Source organism: Manis javanica, chromosome 7 (genome assembly GCF_040802235.1).
Source record: "Manis javanica isolate MJ-LG chromosome 7, MJ_LKY, whole genome shotgun sequence".
Taxonomy (NCBI): domain Eukaryota; kingdom Metazoa; phylum Chordata; class Mammalia; order Pholidota; family Manidae; genus Manis; species Manis javanica.
In genome coordinates this window covers 25,054,116-25,073,634 of record NC_133162.1, presented here as the reverse complement: position 1 = coordinate 25,073,634, position 19,519 = coordinate 25,054,116, and the positions used below count along the sequence as shown (strand labels likewise).

At 37.8% G+C, this 19,519-nt stretch overlaps 1 protein-coding gene across 3 annotated transcripts in view; it reads left to right on the top strand.

Moving 5' to 3' along the window:
* Positions 1-19,519, top strand: part of CNNM2 (cyclin and CBS domain divalent metal cation transport mediator 2) — a 139,139-nt gene that overhangs the window by 29,021 nt on the left and 90,599 nt on the right. The gene's annotated exons all lie outside the window — the stretch shown is intronic.

The following is a 19,519-nucleotide window of genomic DNA, read 5'->3' as shown; positions in this document are numbered from 1 at the left end:
GGAAGCCAAATAGGATCTTACTGGAGCTATGGCAACAACTGAAACCAGAGCAGCAGTTCCAGCCATTAAGACCAAAGGGGCAGAGGTCAGAGACAGAGCCATGAGTCTGGCCTGTGTGTCTGCAAGACTTTTTGCTGGAGAGGCTGGAGAACAATGTTTGAGCTTCTTTGCACAGGGACCATTGCAGAGGACTAAGGGCACATAGATCGAGAGGAGAGAATCCTGGCGGGGTGGAGTGTGGATAAAATGAGAGTTCCTGTGGCCAGGATTCTCACCTGGCCCTGGTTGACTAGCTCACTGCACACCTGTGGGCATGGCTGTTGACTCTGTATAAAGAGCTCCACCCAGTGCTCTGGGCACGACATGGTGGCAGGGCTGCAGGAGAGCAGAGCAGAGGCTGGAGTGGTGGCAGTGTCGAGAACAGAGGCCCAGAGAATGGCTGTGTGGGATGATTGTGTGGACAGAGGGGCCCAGAAGCAGAGACTGGGTTGCTGCATACAGACTTGCTCTGAATGGGATTCTGGTGACTGATCTGCCACTGTGAGAATAAAGTTGGGTATAACCCTTTCACCCCAAAGAATGTTTTGCTGTCAATTTCTTTGGTCACACTGAATCCATAGTGAACTTGCCTGGGGCTGAAACCCATTGGCAAGACAACATCTCTTTCTTTAAGGAAGATACACTGGTGTCTTATTTTCCCCTTCTGTAATATGAGTTCTTCCTGAAGACAGTGGGACAAAATCCCAGGTCATTCTGGGAGCTTTGGACAACCTGCATGCTTTTAATGGGAACTTGCCAAACTGAATCTGCCTCTCATTTGCTATGTGGTTTGTGGCTATTTGCCTAAACTTTTTAGGTACTAATCTTTATAGTCTTTTAAAAAGTTGTTAAATAAGAACCATTTCAAATAAGCCAGCTGGGATTTATTAGTATGGCACTGAGGAACACTGGGGCTTGTTTTCTGTGGAACCTTAGTGTTGGGGCAGCATAGTACTCCATATCCTCTGCTAGAAGCCCTGTGGGACATATTATGTATGGCTCTTAAATAAATAAAGTTCTGAAAAATAAAAAATGCTGGTTACAGGTTTTATTTAGATTGTTACTTAAAATTTGCCTGGCAAAAGGAAAGAGTTTTCACGTAATAGTAACTGTAGCTCCATTTATTGAGTACTTGTGCCAGGTACTGTGCTATTTAATTTTACCTGACAGCAGCCCAGTGAAATAGATGTTATATAAAAAATAGACATTATTGTAATTCCTAACTTACAAGTCAGGAACCTGAAGCTCAGAATGGCCAAGTAACCACTCAAGGTACTCCCAAGAGTAAGTGGCAGAATGAGAATTGAATCTCCAATTGTTCAGAGACACATACTATTCTGTTTGTAAAATTGTTTTTTGTAAGTTCATAAATCAGTTAATATTTATAAAACAGTGAGGGACCTGATACAGAGCAACCTGTAATGTCTTTTATTACATCTATTAAAAAGTGTTTATTGATTAAATTGTTAAATGTAATTAAAAAGCATTGCACACAGCTGTTGGGCTTAATGTGGACAATGCAAAGATGAGGAAATCCTGGCTCCACCTTGGTTCTGGGATTTGCATCAGTCTTAACTGAGAAAGACATTGCCAATAGTTGATGGATGAGCTGGTGCTTTGAGATAGGTAAAAAATGTTGTTAAAAACCCTGTGTGGGCAGGTGAGACTTCAAGGAGAAGATGACTTTCGGGGAGGACCTTGAAAGATGAGTAGGATTTCCTCGGGTAAAGTTCCTCGGGAACTTTCCTTGGGAGAGGTCATTTCCTCTTGAGAGATGGTTTGAAAGAAAGGCGAGGGAGAGAGAGTAGGGGGAATGGGGCTGGAAAGGTACACTGATCTTGAAGTGAAATTTTTGAGCGCTTGGATAAGTGACTTGATCTTTATGCAGCAGGTAATTATATTTTCATGAACATTTATTAAGCATCTATTATACTCAGTCAGTGTATATATTAGGAAATCAACAGACTATTGTTTTTAAGGTTGTATGGCTTTTCATCTCCCTAAAGACTTTATGTAGGTCAGGAATTCTTACAGGTCTGAGGTCTTGACTTTTGTCCTTGGAATTAAGTGCTAATGGAAGAAACCATCTTTTTTAAAGACACTGACTATCTCTGTTTAATTTTTTATTCTTGTTTTTTGCTTTTCCACTTTTTTTTATTAAGATATCACTGACATACACCTTTAATGAAGGTTTCACATGAAAAACATTGTGTTTACTACATTCACCCATATTATCAAGTCCTGCCCATACCCCATTGAAGTTGCTGCCCATCAGCATAGTAAGATGCCACAGTCTCTCTGTTTAATTTTGATGCAGTTTAAGGTACCATATTATAATTAATCTGGTCTTTTAAACTATGGTAGACTGGTAGACTGCTCACTTTGGCATTACTTTTTGCTTCTGTAGTAAATCCTTACACCTACTACAATCTAGGATACAAGTAACAGTTGCTTTGGGAGAGGAAGTTGGAAGTACTCAACTATGTGTTTTTTAGATCTGCTTTTCATTTTTTCTTCGTTTTGAATAATTTGGTATTCTTCTGTATACTTAGTTTCAACAAGCAATATTGTATGGAACGCAAAGGAATTAAAGTGAGTGTATTTTGAAGTTGGAGGGTTTGGAGCATGGCCTCATCTTAAAACTATTCCCTTTTCCTGTATGGACTGTTGAGTCTAAATTGAATTGTTCTGAATTCCTGCAACTTGTGTTCATTTTTTCCAGCTTGGACTTTGAGCTTTGGCTTGTGATAGCTATTTCAGATTGGTACTTTAAAAAACCCCTTTTAGATGGTAGTCAGAACTCAGTGTTTGCGTTCAGAGGCAGAGATGGTTATTCTGGTTTTGGAACTTTTGAGTGAGATTATCATTTTGTTTTTCAACAAAACGCCACATTTACCAATGTAGCTACTCATGGAGAGTGAACTGAGTATGTTATTTCAGCTCAGGAGGATTCATTCTCAAGCTTTTTGTGGAAGAGTAAATGGAGTCGTGTTTGTAATCCAGAAAGCTACAGTTTGTATCCAGAATCTGTATCTGGAATATTCGAGATTCCACTCTCAGTCTGGATATTAATGAATAAATGCCATAGTCTCATTTTCAGTAAAAGTGTGAGCACTGGCAATCGAACATCTGACTCTGAACCCTGGGTTCATTCATTTCATAGCAGTATGTCACTGGGCATGTTACTTGAGCTTGTCTGTAAGCCTCAGCGTTCTCATCTTTAATATGAGAGTAGTAAGAAGATCTTCTAGGATAGGGAGAGCGTTAGATGAACTAATCCATGTGACGTGCTCAGCACAGTGCTTGACACATAAGTGCTCAGTGAAAGTAGTTTAAAACAATGACTGTGCCTTTTATTTGCAGTTCATTTAACCCTTGATGGTTGCTTTGTATACTGACTTTGCAGTTTTAATGCGCACACTACTGCATGCTGGTGTAGCTGTGCAGGTCAGGACCAAAAGGTTATGGGAGGCACTTCAGTAAAGTATTTTGAAATTGTTGTTATTGTTACGTTTCTTACATGCATAATCTTACAGCAATAAAACAACCAATATTTAACTTTTGAAAGCAATGCCATTTGTTTTTCTTCATCTGGGTTTTCACTGCAGAGGTAAAACTACTGTTAACATTTTGGCATATCTCTTTTTGCTCCAGTGCATATTTATTTACCTTTTATGTATTTATTTTTAACATAATTGAGGTTGTAGTGCTGTATCTTTTTCCTGCCATAAATTTAATGTTTTGTCTTAAACTCAACATAATTTGAAATGGCTCCACAGAAACCTCCCAACAGATGGATCAGACTAGATGTTACCTCCATATTGTCCTTTCTTCATTGAATATTGTAACCTAAAACCCGCAGCACCGTGCTCTGGTAACAGAACATTGAGTAATTTGATCCTGCTGTTTTAACTGGTATTCAAATGTTCATGGTGAGTCAGGAAACCTCCCTCGTTTATAACATAAGTAGCTGGGAATATGAAGAGGGAGCACTTACTCTCAAGACTGAACTGTATTTTTTGCAATGATGAAGCTATTTTCCTAGTTACTCACTTTGAGCATGTCTTATAAAAAGAAATATTTACACTTTTATAAAGGAAATGTTTTTCTCCCTGCAAAATGGGGAATTTTACATTGTTTTTAGCAGTTGAATTGCATTTTTTGATTCAGTGTAACTAACTTGGCATTTAAGTTGTAAAGCTGAATGGTAAAACTTAAAATGAAGTTAACAGATTATCTGAAACTTCTGTTTTAAAGATATTACTGTTTTTTTGCAGTAGTTAATCTCTCTAAGAATAACCAACTCTGTTGTGGTATAGAATAAAGTCTTTTAGAGTCAGCTGAAAATTTTACAGTTTCAAAGAAGGCTGTCTTATTATGCTAATGAAACAGACTTCTGATTTGAAACAAGCCATTTAAATTTTTAAAAGTGAAAAAAAACTATACCTTGGTAATAAAAGGAATGCAAAACAAAACAGCCAAATACCAGTTTTTGCCTAACTAATTGGCAAAAAAAGTTTTCATGGTAAAATTCAGTGTTGACCCAGGTATGAGGACATGGGCGCTCTCACTGCTGGTGGGAACTGACACACCCTTTCTGATAAACATTTTTATTTGGGATTCTTGTGATTATTCTTCTAGTCATCTTTTCTGAGGACCTGATCTAACTCAGACACAGATGTTTGCATAGAGACATTTATCAAAGTATTCATACCAGACATAATAGTTCAGGTGTCTAATAAGATATATCCAAATGAAGAAATGTTACATAGCTATTAAATTGATGCTTTCAAAGCATAATTAACAACATGGGAAATTTCTTGCAATATGTTGTACATTATATATTAGAGTATTATGCTTTGTAATAATATGTGTTTCATAGAAAAATTTTTAAGAGAGAAAAACACGTGCTTTCAAAATTTCTTAAAATTTCTTCACAAGCTTTTTATTCTATAATCAGAAAGAAGTGAATAAACAGTTTAAAATAATGATTTTGAGCAAATGACCTTATGTAGTTCACTTAAAATGGCCACAGTTTTAATATATGGATCACAACACATTATACTTAATGGAAAAACTATTTGGTAGCATTTAATAATTAATGTTTTCATTTATTTGGAGCCTTGCATTAAAAATATGAAATATTTCAAGTAGGTAAATTTCCACACTTAGATTGGCAGGTGTAGTCCTATGAGCTTGCATCAGAAATCAAATGGCAAATCAGTTTAAGTGAACTTTGAAGTTCTTGGATGAGAACTTTGGCAGAATTTCTTCATTTCTATGAAAATACTTGAATATTGCTTAATAAAGGATATGAGCAAGTAAAATGGTAAGGAGACTTAAGTAAGTAGTTCCAAAGGGGGAAAGCTTTTTAAAATGGAAAAAAAAACCCACAACCCCTCCCTGTCTTTGATTTTTTTCCCCCTGATTACCACCACCCCCTTTCCTTGTCCTGGCTGGAATGCACAGTAACATTAAGTGATCGCTTTCCCTTTGACTAACTCTCTTGGTTAAAGTTCAGATAGCCATCTAGTGGAAAGAAGACTCTTTTAAGAATGACTTTCCTCTAGACATCCAATATCGTGTTTGTTCAGTTGGCTTGTCCAAACAATTTTTCTGTGTTTTCACCAGAGTAGGATCAACTTAGCATGAAGATTAAAGCTGTTCTCCATCTGCTCTATCTGCCGTTCTTAATTAGAACCTGATGACAGAAATCAACTTTGATTCAAGGTTGATTGTTCCTGAGAATCTCATTTTTATTGTAGAAATCTTTTATTTTTTATTAGCCACATTGGTTCTGAGCATCTATATAACAGAAATGTAGGGAAAAAATAGAAATAATTTTCTTCATTTAAACATTTATCAGCACCTGCTATGCTAGATGCTGTGGGGCACATTAAAGTTGCTTAAAGTCTGGTAGAGAAGATAAAGCATTGCCAGAATGATTTTAATATACATATAAGATGATAAGTGCTCAGAGAGACAGATACAAAGTAGGTGGAAATTCAAAGGAAGCAACTATTTCTTCCTCACATTTTTCTAGTTTTCTTTAGAATTTAAACAAATTTACCATTGTTTATGTGCTTTATTTTACTTCAAGATAAATGAAGGAAAGAGGCAAATGTTTGGATAGAATCCTTTAGACAAATACTGAACTTCAGAGTGGCTAAATGGTTTTTAAACAATATTTTACAAACATTTATTAAGCCTTCCTCCAGGACTTTGCAGCTTACCAACTGTAATGAGATGTAATTTTATGCATAAATAAAGTAATATTCAAAGTTACCTATAGAAATACTTAATTGGACTCATTAGATGTTCTTAATGGAGAAATTAGAGACTTGTATTGGTAATTAATGAACTGGCAGTTGGAGCTAGTCAATGGATGAACTACTCAGCCTTAGGTAGTTGGTATGATATAGTAGGAAGTGTGATATTTCTATACTGTAATACAGTAAACTTCCTAACATAAATTTTGGCTTTGCTACTTGTTAGCTCTGGGACTTATTCTACTTCACCTTTTTGTTCCTTAGTCTTCTCATCTTTAAAACACCTCCTAGGAGAAGGGGATTGAGGGACATTATGATTAGTACACATGGTGTGTGTGGGGTCACGGGGAAGACAGTGTAGCACAGAGAAGACAAATAGTGACTCTGTGGCATCTTACTACACTGATGGACAGTGACTGCAATGGGGTATATGGGGGACTTGATAATATGGGTGAATGTAGTAACCACAATGTTTTTCACATGAAACCTTCATAAGAGTGTGTATCAATGATATCTTAATTAAAAAAAAGTATAGCCAGTGACCCCCCCCCAAAAAGAAAACACCTTGTAGGGTTCTGGTGAGGATTAAGTGAGATACTATATGTAAGGCACCTAACACATAGTCAGCTCTCAACAAATGAGGTGCCTTCCCACCCTGTCTGGGGCCTGATTGGAGGATCTGTCTTAAAGGAAGGAAACTTAAAAACACTCTCAAATTTCTTTCTATTTTCCCTCCTGAAGGTGAACCTCTTACTCTCAAATTGGGATGGCTTAATGCTTACTTAATAAAATCACAGATATTTAATACCAGAGGGTTTATACTTAATAAAATCTTAGATATTTCATATGGATAGGTGTCTAATTGTTTGCAGGTCTGAGTCAGAAGGCAAGTGGCAAATACATTTTTCCCTAGCCACAGCATAGTGGTGTGCCTCCGTCCCAGGGGTGTGTAATCAGTTCAGACTGTTTCCAGAGTTAGTATGGGTGTTTCACTCAAACTTATTAATTTACTAAAATCTCGGTGATTTCTTATTCAAGATTACCAGTAAATGGCTCTTAATCCCTTGTAGTGTCTGTTTCACTGTTGAAAAGCTTGTTTTCTCAAGTCTTGAGTCAGCTTTTTTTAAATCCTTATCAGTGTTTGGCCTTTATGTACTCTATTTCAGTGAATCATTTTTGGGAGAGTTAAATTCCATATGACGCAAATTGTGATTTCAAAAAGAAATTGCATTGTTTCACTTTGGAAGTCAGAGCAAATGATTTTCAGAACTTACTTATTTAAGGAATAAACCTCCCCCTGAAATCCAGCATTTGAGAAGTTGTAGAATTCCTAGAACATTTCTAAGCTTCACGGTCTGTGTTCCGTTTCAGGCACAAGTGACCAATACCACTTCCTGAGATGAAAGGTAGCCTTTTTCACAGCTAAGAGGCTTCATTTCATCTTAGTCAGGATTTTACCAAAAAGACTTTTCGAGACAATATTCTTTCTGGTTTGGAAATTTTATGCTGGTTGAAATTTGGCTTTCGTTGAGGTATCTGGAACCGTATTTTCCCGTGTCTCATTAAGTTCCACTGTCTTTCCCACTTGCAGGTTTCATACTCAGTTGAAAAAACTTTAATCATGCTCAGTATTGAAATGCGGTTTGTGATTTCTGTATTTGCTTGATTAAATTGGAAAAATCTGGAATGAGTAAAGTAGAAATGTTTTCTGAAAAATTGCAAGGGCCTTAGATAATGGTTTGTTAGAGGAGGGGGTGGGAGGTAGGGGGGAGTATGTTTTAAAGGCTCAGATTTTTGCTACTCTTCATGCTTATGTAGAAGAGGGTTTGTTTAGGCAGTATCTAATCCTGTAGATTTTGTAATTCAATATTACAAATGCTGAGTGTCTGCTTGTAGGGTGTAATAAAGAATAGATAGATGCACGATGCACAGTTCTGTCCTCAAGGAATTTATCACAGCATCAGGAGGTTAGGAGTAAAGGAGTCTAGGTAAAAAGTGCTGAGCACAAAGTGCTGTGGAGGTTCAAAGGAAGAAGCAGTCTCCTTGGGAGTGAGGTGGGATGGAAACATTTCTAGAAGGAGCTTCTCAGTTGAGGAGACCTTCTGGGAGTGTCAGAGCAAAGGCACAGAATCAGGGAAGTGCCTGGGGGAGGCAGAGAGCTGTGAGCAGTCTGGTAGGCCCACTGGGTGCTCTGGGGTCTCCCTCCCACTTTGAAAACATTGGGGTATAGTTTACATACCATAAAATCTGCCCCTTGTAAGTGTACAAGTCAGTGATTTTTAAAGTAAATATAAGAGTTGTGCAACTATCACACCTTTGCCTAGGGACCACTGATCTGCTTTCTGTCTCTATAGATTTGCTTTTTCTAGAAATTTCATATAAATGGGATCATGTGATACGGTGATATATAATAAGAAATATATATTATGTCTTCATTCTTCTTTTTGGCACAGAGCTCCTAAAACCCTTGTAATTTCCTAAGTGGGGAGAGCAATGGGAGAATCTCTTGTTGTTATACTGGGTCGTTTGTCCTCAAACAGCTCCAGAGTGTTAAAAGGGAAAGGAGGGTCTTGTTACTCGTGTGCTCTTTGGACCACACCTGAGTTTCCGTTCATGCGGTGAGTTTTGGAAAGCACTTAAGGAAGGGGCTGATTGCCAGGGGACCAGCCTTGTGATTGGAGGGCTGGAATTCTCAGGCTCACCCCTGACCTCCCTCTGGGGAGAGAGGTTTCGATGTTACATTTAATCACCAGTTGCGGATGAGTTAATCAGTTGTGCCTGTGTAATAAGGCCGCCAGCAGAGCCCCAGAGGACTGGTTCAGAGAATTCTGTGGTTGGTGAATCAGAATCCATCCATGTTCCACTGTGCCAGGCCCCAAACTCCACGGGGACAGAAGCTCCTTTGCTCAGGACCTCACCCTATGTGTCTCTTCATCTGGCTGTCAATTCATATCTTTTAATATTCTTTTTAAGAAAACCGGTAACCTAGTAAGTAAACTGCTTTCCTGAGTTCTGTGAGGTGCTTTAGCAAATTAATCAAACCCAAGGAGAGTGGGTGGTGGGGAACCTCTGATTGTAGCCAGTTGGTCAGAAGCACAGGTCACAACTTGGAGTTGTGAGTGGCAGCATCTGAAGTGGAGGGCAGTCTTATGGGACTGAGCCCTTAACCCTTATGGGACTGAGATCTGAATCTGTCTCTGGGTAGATAATGTCAGAACTGAGTTGAATTGTAAGAAACCCACCCACTTGGTGTCTGAGAATGGCCTGATGTGTGTGTGAAAACTCATACACTGGAATTGAGTGCAGAACATTATATAGACTTTTATGTCTGGCTTCTTTCACTTAACATAGTGTTTTTTAGGGTCAACCATGTTGTTTGTTGTCTTTATCAGTAGTTGTTCCTTTTTACTGATTAATTGTACTCTTGTATGGATAAACTGCATTATGTATTGATGGAGGTCTGTGTTAATTTCAGGTTTGGGGCCACTATGAATAACACTCATAAGGACATTTGCATTAAGTGTCGTTATGTGGACATATATTTTCATTTCTCTTGGGTAGCTACCCAGAGAAATTGCTGGGTCACATAGTAAGTATATATTTAAGTTTTTAAGAAACTGCCAAGCTGTTCTCCAGAGTAGCTGTACCATTTTACAAACCAGCAGTGTTTGAGGATTCTGTTTTTGCACATCTTCAGTACTTCGTATTATTATACTTTTGCATTGTAACCATTCTAATGGTGTGTAGTGATATCTTATTGCTATTTTAATTTGCATTTTTCTAATGACTAGGAATCCCTTTTAATACTGCAAATTCTATCAGGCATTTGAGAGAAGCTGCTTTTACAATAGTGACTGTCATTACAGTTTGTACTGTGGTTCACTAACTATTTTTAAAGCTCTTGAAAGAATTTTTGTGTGTAAAGACTCCAGACAGTATTTTATTAGAACCTCCTTGCTTGTTTTTTATTGTCTGAGATTTTATAAAGTTATTCTCTAATGCACACTGTTGCCTGTGCCCTGCCATTTGCTTTTGTATGCCTGTAGAATTTTTTCACTTTTAAATGGTTGAAATTAAATCAGAAGAATATTCTTTTGTGACATATGCCAACATGAAATTCAAATTTCAGTGTCATAAATTTTGATTAGAACATAGCTACCTTTATTTGTTTACATATTATCTATGGCTACTTTGGTGCTATAATGGCAAAAGTTGAATAGTAAGACAGAGACCATATGGCCTGCAAAGTCTAAAATATATGTCTGGTCCTTTACAGAAATGTTTCCTGACTCCTGGTCTGATTTCTCTCTCACCTATTCCAGATGTTCCCTAGACTCAAAAAAGATTTTACTACTCACCTGTCCTTTTGGTTCAGGTATTGTGTCGGTTCTCCAGTTTGTTACTAAAAAGCCAAGTCCGGGTTGTGTATTGTCGCCCTGGAAGGGAAGGGAAGGGACTGAAATCAGAGGGGTTCACTTAGTCTTAGAGATCTTTCAGGGAACGCTCCCAGAAAATAAAGGGGGTAGGAAGTGCAACTTCTGGAGACTTGAAGGTATCGTGTTAGCTGTTTGGTTAAGTTTGGAAAGTGGTGTTGTACAGCTGGTACCCTTTAATTAGTTTGAGAAACTTAAAACTTGCTCAATGTGAAAACTAAAATGATAGAAAAAGTATATAAAGACTTAAGTCTCTCCATAGCCCCCCTCAACGTACCCTGCCTTGGTCATTGCTGTTAAGAACTTGGTCTGTTTACTTTCAGACATTTTTCTTTACAGATATAAACAAATCTTACGGGGTTTTGTGGCTTTTTTTACAAAAATGAAATTATATATATTGTAAAATCAAAGTTTCTTTTTTTAAATTTCAGTGCAGGATATGGGACATTTTTCTGCGTGCACACATATAGGTTTGCCATATTAAACAGCTGCACAACGTTCCTTTGTATGGTATTACCATAATTTACACAACCATTAATGAAATTTTAAGTTTTTGCTTGAAGAAAGAATGCTCATATGCCTCAGTCAGCTTATTAACAGTGGTTATTATTCATCTTTTAACATCTTTGCCTACTTGATAAGCAAAAAATAGCTCATTATTATAATTTGCACTTTAAGTGAATCTAAACATTTTCTTACACTTATTAGCCCCTTTGTGTTTTTGCAAGTTGCCTATGGCAATTTGCTGAATTTTCTTTTGGGTTGTTTGTGTCTTTTAATTGGAGCTCTTTATGTATTATAGACATTAACTCATAATCTGCAAGTATTTTCTTAAACATCATTTTTATTGCACTATTATTGATGTTGGAATTTTTCTTACAAAAGTTTCGTATTACTATGTTGTCAAATCTGCCATACATTCATAGCTTTGGGTTTGGAGTTGTACTTAGAGTTTCCATGCTTCAGTGTTTTAAGTATAGCTGTCTTTTAATTTAGTGATTTCTCATCAGAGGTGCATCAGGATAACTGAGGGGATGTTTTCCCATATGTAAGCTATGGTTTCCAACTAAGCTATTCTTACTTGGTAGGTCAGGTGTAGGGTTCAATTCTGTGTTTTGTTTTGAAGGGAGAGGAAGAAGCTCCCCTCCTGATGCTGATGTGAAACCTTGGTCAAACATCACAGTAGGTAAAGCAGATTTCTTTTTTCACTCTGAGAGAATGAAGGCAATGGTGCTGGTTGGTTACTTTCACCCACATTCATTGAATTCCTTCCTATGCTAGGTGTGGAGAATTAGTAAGTAGAGATTTCATGCACTTGATAGGGAGAAAAATGCTGTATATTGTACCCTGAAAATAATAAAGTTTCTTGATCTTGAGCCAGTTGCATTGCCACAGACAAACCAAAAACTATTGGGCTACATTTAATTGATTATAAAGTGTGCATTTTTCACACATGTGAAATTGGGATGATGGTATGTCATCATTTATTTGGCATCATTTTTTTCTTAGTTGTACATGAAGTAATCGTACATCTTAAAATCATCTTAGATTCAGTGAAATAGGGATAATTTTCTATTCTCATTTTTGTGTCTATAGCCCATCTGTGTAACTTTTCCTGTATTGGTCTTCATGTTCCTCAGAGGTCTCTCCTCTAGTGTTTCTTCCCTCTAATTAGGTTTATAGACTGCTGCTGGTAGATCAGTTATCAAATCATATGATTCTGATTGAATCACTACTTCATGCAATAACTTAATAGCAAATGATTTTAACAGAAAGTCCAGACTTTTCAGCATGACATTTCAGACCCTTTGAATGAAATATTAGTTTCTCTTTCTAACCTTCTTTTACTCTTCTTCACATATTTCCATTTTTGGTCACTATGCTAAGAGTATCTTTCATACAACCATTTTTTTCACCCTTTACGTATTTGCTTATTGACTCCTTACCTGGGATTGCTTTCCCCAAATCTCTGTTTAATTTCTACTCATCCTTTACAGCTCAGCCTCTCTGTCATCCATGTCCCACATGCAATTGCTGCTGATGTTACTGGAGGTGAAAGATAGCTATTGAAAAGGAACAGGGAAGTTTTGTAGGAACTCTGGAGTTTTAAGAAAGATATTGGAGGAAGGGATGTGTGATCCTGAAGCTAGGTAACCTACCTGATCAGGCTTTTCTCTCTTAATGGAGAGGGAGCAATAAAAGCACCAAAAAATACAGTAGATATAGAGGACATGGACATGGCCAGATTGGAATTCAGTCTTGTTTTTATTGAGCTAAGCTGAGGGAGTGGTTACGATAAGGTGAAGTTTACTGTTTTGGTCCATAAAACCAATTGTGTAAGTCAGCCCAGGAGGATGTTGGTGGGAGGGATGTACAGTAGCACCTCGGGGCATTGGTTGAGAGCTGAGTGTGAGTCAATAGTGAGATGTGGCAACAAAAAAGTCAAATCCCAGGTATATTATTAAAGCATATGTAGAATTGGAAGAGATGATAATGCTATTTTATTCTCTGCTGGGGTGGATACAACCATTGAATCCAGATTCTAAAACATGTTCAGAGGTAGTATACAGAATGGTGCAGGGACTAGAAGCCGTATATGGAAGAATGATTGAAGGAATATTTGGTTTGGAGATGATAGAACCTGGAGCATAGGGGAGGCTACACCACAGTAAAACATTTGTAAAGGAAGAAGATTTGTACCTTTTAGATCCAGGAATAGAGCTAAGGCCAGTGGATGGAAGCCACAGGAAGAAAGACAGCGCAATTTAAGGAATAATTTATAATGAAAGCTATGTAACAATTGAGCGGACTAGTAAGCCTTTCTTGATAGAGGTGTGTAGCATTGGTGGACTAACATTTGGCAGCCTTGTTTTATGGGATTTAAGTTGAATCACTAACAGTTGTTCACTTTTCCTTATAATAAATTGAAAAGGCAATAAGCACCTGAAGTTGGCATTCAAATTTTAATGCACTGTCATGACCTCACTTGTTATCAAGTTCATTTATTGTTTTGCAACTGATGGTAATGCTCTTAGAGAGCATGAGCCAGCCAGATGCACTTCAGCCTTGCTTGATAATGAACTGAGCAGTGGTGACATGAACTGGATAATGAATCTACTTGAGCAGGTTTACCTGAGTGGACTGTTCAGGACAGGGATATAAAAAAAGAAAAAAGAAAAAGAAGCCCTCCATAGAGTTACAGTCTTTTCTCATCAACACATTCATGAGAACCTGCAAATATGTGTGCACTGAGAAGACAGGAGGAGCTTTCTGCCAAGGTCTCCATAAAACTGAATTACTGAATTCTTTGGCATGTTAAAATTTGAGTGTCTGTGTTAGCAGGGCCTATGAAGTGCTTCTCTGGAACAAACTGCAAACCACTGCACTACATGATTGATCTCAGGACTCCATCCAGTTGTAAAATTCTTTGGTATATGGTCCTGTAATAAGTGCTGGCAGTTTAGGGTTATAGAGCAATTAAATTATGAGAAAATTTAGGTGGATTGTAATTGGCCACTCTGAAATTTGGCCATAGCTTTGGAGATCATAAACACAACAAAGTCATCAGTTTGAATTATGTTCTCGCCGCGGGGGAGATGAGAATCTCTTTGTGGTAAACCTCTCTTATTATGGGCCACCTTTGGTCTGAAGTGAAATTCTCTCTTGTCTTGAAAGAACCTCACTAGGTCCTTTCAATTGAGAAAGCTTGACCTTCCTGAGAGAAATTTGGAAGACAAGAGTGTGATGAATGAGCATGTTTGAATATAAGATCATTAGCAGATTGATGGGTCTAGCAGTGATCTTGAAGCATTCTGAGCCTAAAATAGGCTAAAACATGCACGCTTGTGCTAATTTTCTTTCAGATTTGCAAAAATCTTTGGAGGGATAGTAGATGTGTAAAAGAACAAGCACAGTAGACAAAATCTAATGATTAGTGAAAAGAATTTAGTGAAGAGTAATGCATAACTATAGTCCTTGGCAAGTTCCTACTCACCCTTCAGGTTTCAGACGCTTTCAGGCTTCCCCCTATCTCAAGTCTGGGGGGAGGTGCCCACCCTAGTGTTGTACTTTGCCTGTTGTACTGTGTAAGGCACTGCTTCATAGTTGATTGGTTGTTTTCAAACCCCTTAGACTGTAAGATTCAAGAAGACAGGGCTCATGTTTGTGACTTTGGACACTCAGGGTTGGCTGTATGGTAAGGGTTTAATAAACGTTTGTTGGCCAAATAAATAGGAGCCTCTTTACCTTCTCTTTCACTGGATTACTTCCTAGACTCGGCACTGAGTTGTTTGTTGGTGACATGCCTCATCATGCAACTTGTCTTGACTAATAAAACTTAACCTTTGCATGCTGATATTTGGTCAAGTTGGGTGTTGGGTTTATTACATTATTTCTCTCATAAAAATATTTAAAAAGACATTAACCTATGTAAATTTCTGAAGAGCTGTTCTCATGAGACTGCAGGGTGGAAAACATGTGATAGCTAAATTATGACAGCTCTTATTAGTTACTCTATCATGGATGTTTGTATTTCAACTGGGAATATTTGGTTTCTCAAATTGGAGTTCCCTAATGGTCTGGGGACTTATTCTCAGGATCCTTGAGTTCCTCATGGACTTTTAAAAAAAAATTTGTTTATTCAGTGATCTGTCAAAGTGAATATAAATATACTCTGGACCTTCTGGATGGTCACAGTATCACCAAGTCCTGCCACTTCATTTTTGGGTCAGTAACAGATTACATAACTGCTAATGAGAAAAGGACTTAATAGAATTGTCTGCATGTCTAATGGCTATAAAGACACACATTGTATAAATGAAGATTTTATAATTGCTTGAATAGAGGAAGGTGGCAGGAGTGTGCTGGAGTTGGTATACCGTATCCACATTGTGAATACAGTGTAGTTTTAGAATAATGACATTACCTATCTTACTAAGTTGATATTAATTTGAACATTTTCATGTTTTATTTGGTAGAGTTTTTAATATCTTTTTATAGTTAACACTGGGAATCTTTTTTCCCCCTTGTTGACAATTCCCACTTAAGAAACACTCTCCTAAAGTTCACAGGAATATCTGTTAGCGGCATCAGAGGCCTGAGCTGCGGGCCAGTGAGCGAGGGCTGTCATTTGGACTGGGGCTTCTGTCCTTTTTCTAGTCATACTGTGTAGGTATAGAAAGATAACTAAAGCTAAGTGAAGTCTGACTTTGTAAATTGTTTAAAGATGTTCCAGAGCCAAGATAATCAAGTGTGGAGAGTCAGAATCATCATGGCTTGTATGTAAAAGGGTCAGGAAAAGAAAGGATCTAATAGGAGACCCTGACCTCTGCAGTTGCATTGTCCTCATAGTAACCAGTAGCTGTATGTGGCTATTTAAATGGAAGTTAGTTATATAAAATTAAAAATTCAGATCCTCAGTCACAGTCGATCCATTGTAAGTGCTCAGTAGACACCTGTACCTCGTAGCTGCTGTATTAGACAGCCTGGATATAGACCATCTCCTCCCATCGTCTCGTAAAGTCCGATTGGACAGCGCTGCTCAAGAGGGGGCGACTGTAGACTCCCCAGAATCTCCAGAACACACCTGTGTTGTCTTTGGTGGTTTTTCCTCAGATTTTTTTTGCCTCCTCTCCCTCAGGTGATCTCATCCAGGCCTGTTTGCTTTTTTAATCTATTCTAGCTTTAGATTTACTAAAAAATTGCCAAGATAGTACAGACAGTTCCATGTGCTAGTACCACCCTTCTGGCACATGGTTTCCCCTGTTAAAAACACCTTCCATTTGTATGGTACACTTGCCAGTCTGAGAACCAATGCTGTCACATTATTATTAACTGAAGTCCATGTTCAGGTGCATTTTTTAACTAATGTCCTTGTTTCTGTTCCAGGTGCCTGTTCAGGCTCCTCCATTATGTTTAGTAGACTTGTCTTTGCAGGCTTTTATTGGCTGTGGCAGTTTCTCAGACTTTCCTGGTTTTTGATGATCTTGACAATTTTCAGGAGTACTGGTCAGGTATTTTTGTAGAATGATTTGTAAAGGTTTCGGGAGGAATACCACAAAGTGCTGTTTTCATGGCCTCAGAACAAGGGTACATACTCTCAACATGATGTAATCACTGTTGTTAACCTCGATCACTTGGCTGAGGTAGTCACTCCCTTGGTTTTAAAATTATGTGCTTTTGCTGACAACTCCTACATTTATTTTCTAGCCCACACTTCCTTGAACTCCAGGTTCATGTAACCAATGCTGTGTTCAACACAGCTCTACTTGGAGCCATCTCAAACATAAGATGTTTAAAACTAGACTCGACCCCACCCCATGTTTTTCAAATCTATACTTTGATCTTCTCCATTTCAGTGAAGGCACTGTTCTTCCAGTTGTCGAGATAAAATAACATAACACAGAGAAGTGCATACATTATGAGTTTGCAGTGAATTTTCATAAACTGATTACACCTATGTAACGGGCCCCTAGAGCAAGAAACAAAACATTACCACAAATGCTTGTTCCCTTCCAGTCACTGTTCCACCAAATGATCACTGTCTTGACTTCTGAAGGCATAGGTTAGCTTTGTCTGTTTTTGTACTTGATGTAAATGGAATTATACAATGTGTAATTTGAGTCTGGCTTCTTCTATGCAACATTATGTGTGAGATGCATCCATGACGCATGAAATAGTGTTTTCTTCTCATTGCTGTACACTATCGATTGTGTTAGTATACCATGGTTTATTTATCCATTCTATTATTGATGGGCATTCAGGTAGTTCCCAGTTTTTGGCTATTATTAATCATGGTGCTATGGACGTACTAGTACATGTCTTTTGGCAAATATATGTATGCATTTATGTTGGGTATATACCTACAAGTGGGATTTCTGGTTTGTGGGGTATGTATAGGGTCAGCCTCAGTATGTATTACTAAATATATATATATATATACATATATTTCAGTATGTATATTTAAGTGGTTATACCCCAGCAAGTGATCTCTTTAAAAATGTATGTTAACTCCTGTTACTCCTCATTTGAAAACTCAACAGTGGTTTGTCAAACTCAGAATAATAGCTGAAGTGCTATAATGGCATATAAAGCCCTATATAATCTGGTCTCCCTACTTTTCTTTGCACATTCTAGGCACACTTATATCTTAAGGCCTTTGTTCTGGCTGTTCTCCACCTCATTTGTTCTTCTTCTCTCGTGCCTGCATGGCCTGCTTAAATTCAGGTGTCGGCTTAAATGTCACCAGTGTAGGTAAAACAGCCCTTCCGATCTCACTCTCTTCCTTTATCTTACATTATTTTTCCTCTTAGCACTATGTGACATGTCTGTGTTGAATATAGCTAAAATAAATATGTATGACTTACATATATATGATATACTTATTTGTCTCCTCCACACCACTGGGGACTTTGTTTTTTCTTAATTGCCGTATCTCTCTCATCAAAAACAGTGGACATTAGTAGTTACCCCCCAAACAAGTGAATGAATACATGAGTAGTTGTGATAGCTATAAGGAAATAGCTAGAAATTTGAAATTTGAAAATAGACATTTGGGGAGAACGAAAGTAAGGCAAATGAGGTTGAAAACTGAGTAAAAATAATTTTAATTTTTTAAAAAATAATTTTAATTTTTATAAAATGAATACATAGCTTAAAAAGACACTGCTCTTAGGAGTAAAAATAGCAACCCTCTGTCTCCTCCTAGTTTCCACTCCCCAAAGTTAACTACCTTCACCTCTTTTAGTTGTTTCTTATGATATTAAACTTGGTATTTCTAAAATTCGTAGTTAATCTGCTCTTTTATTTCAGTGTTAGGTCTTACTTATTGGCTTCTTACCCTGGGAGATAAGGTTCTTCTTTTCTTATACTTCCTCCCTCTGCTGCAACACCTACCTCTCTTCCTTATTCTCCCAATATAATGATCAGAAGTTTAGAGATGCTTTCAGATGTCTTCAGATGTCATTTTCTCAGGGCAGAGTTCCCTGACTTCTCATGTCAAACGAATGTGTTGAGTGTTTACATTATTATGAACATGGAAAGATTCTTCACCATGAGCCAAGTAATGTTTTTTATGATCACATGTCTTGTCTCACACTTTTTTTTTCCTCTGGAATTTTCTGTAAGTCTTATTTTTTTGTTTGCTACTGTTCTTCACATCACTAGTTTATTATCCCATGTTCTTCACCAGAATTCTAAAGCAAACCCATCAGGTTATGTATCAGTTTTGTAGGTGGTTTTGGAGGCATTTCTCCTACAACTGCCAACCAGAATGTGGAACTGTGCTGGCCTATGGCCCGGGATCTTACCTAGCTTCACAAGCTAACCTAAAAAGTCTCTTCATATCTTCTCCTATGTTAATCCTTCACTTCTGGATATGAGAGTCTTTCTTGGTTTACTCACTTATCTTGGGAGAACACATCCTTCAGTAGTTTCCAGAGAAAAAGATGCAGGAATAGTAACTTTCCTTTCTTTTTGAATCTTGCCTATCAGTTACCTATTGCAATAATATTGCTGCATGACAGATCATTGAGAAACCTCATTTGCATACAATAATTGTTCATTGGTCCCATGTCTGGGTGGTTGGCTGGGGGTTCAGTTGACCTTGTTTGGGAGCTGGCTGGCCCTGGGCTGATCTGGGATGGTCTTGGGCGGGATGACGGGGGTGACCTAGCTCTGCTTCATATATTTCATCCCCCTTTGGGGATTAAGCAATCTAGCCAATATGTGTTTTTCACATGGTGACGGCGGAGGGCAAATATACACATAAAGGCTTTCCTT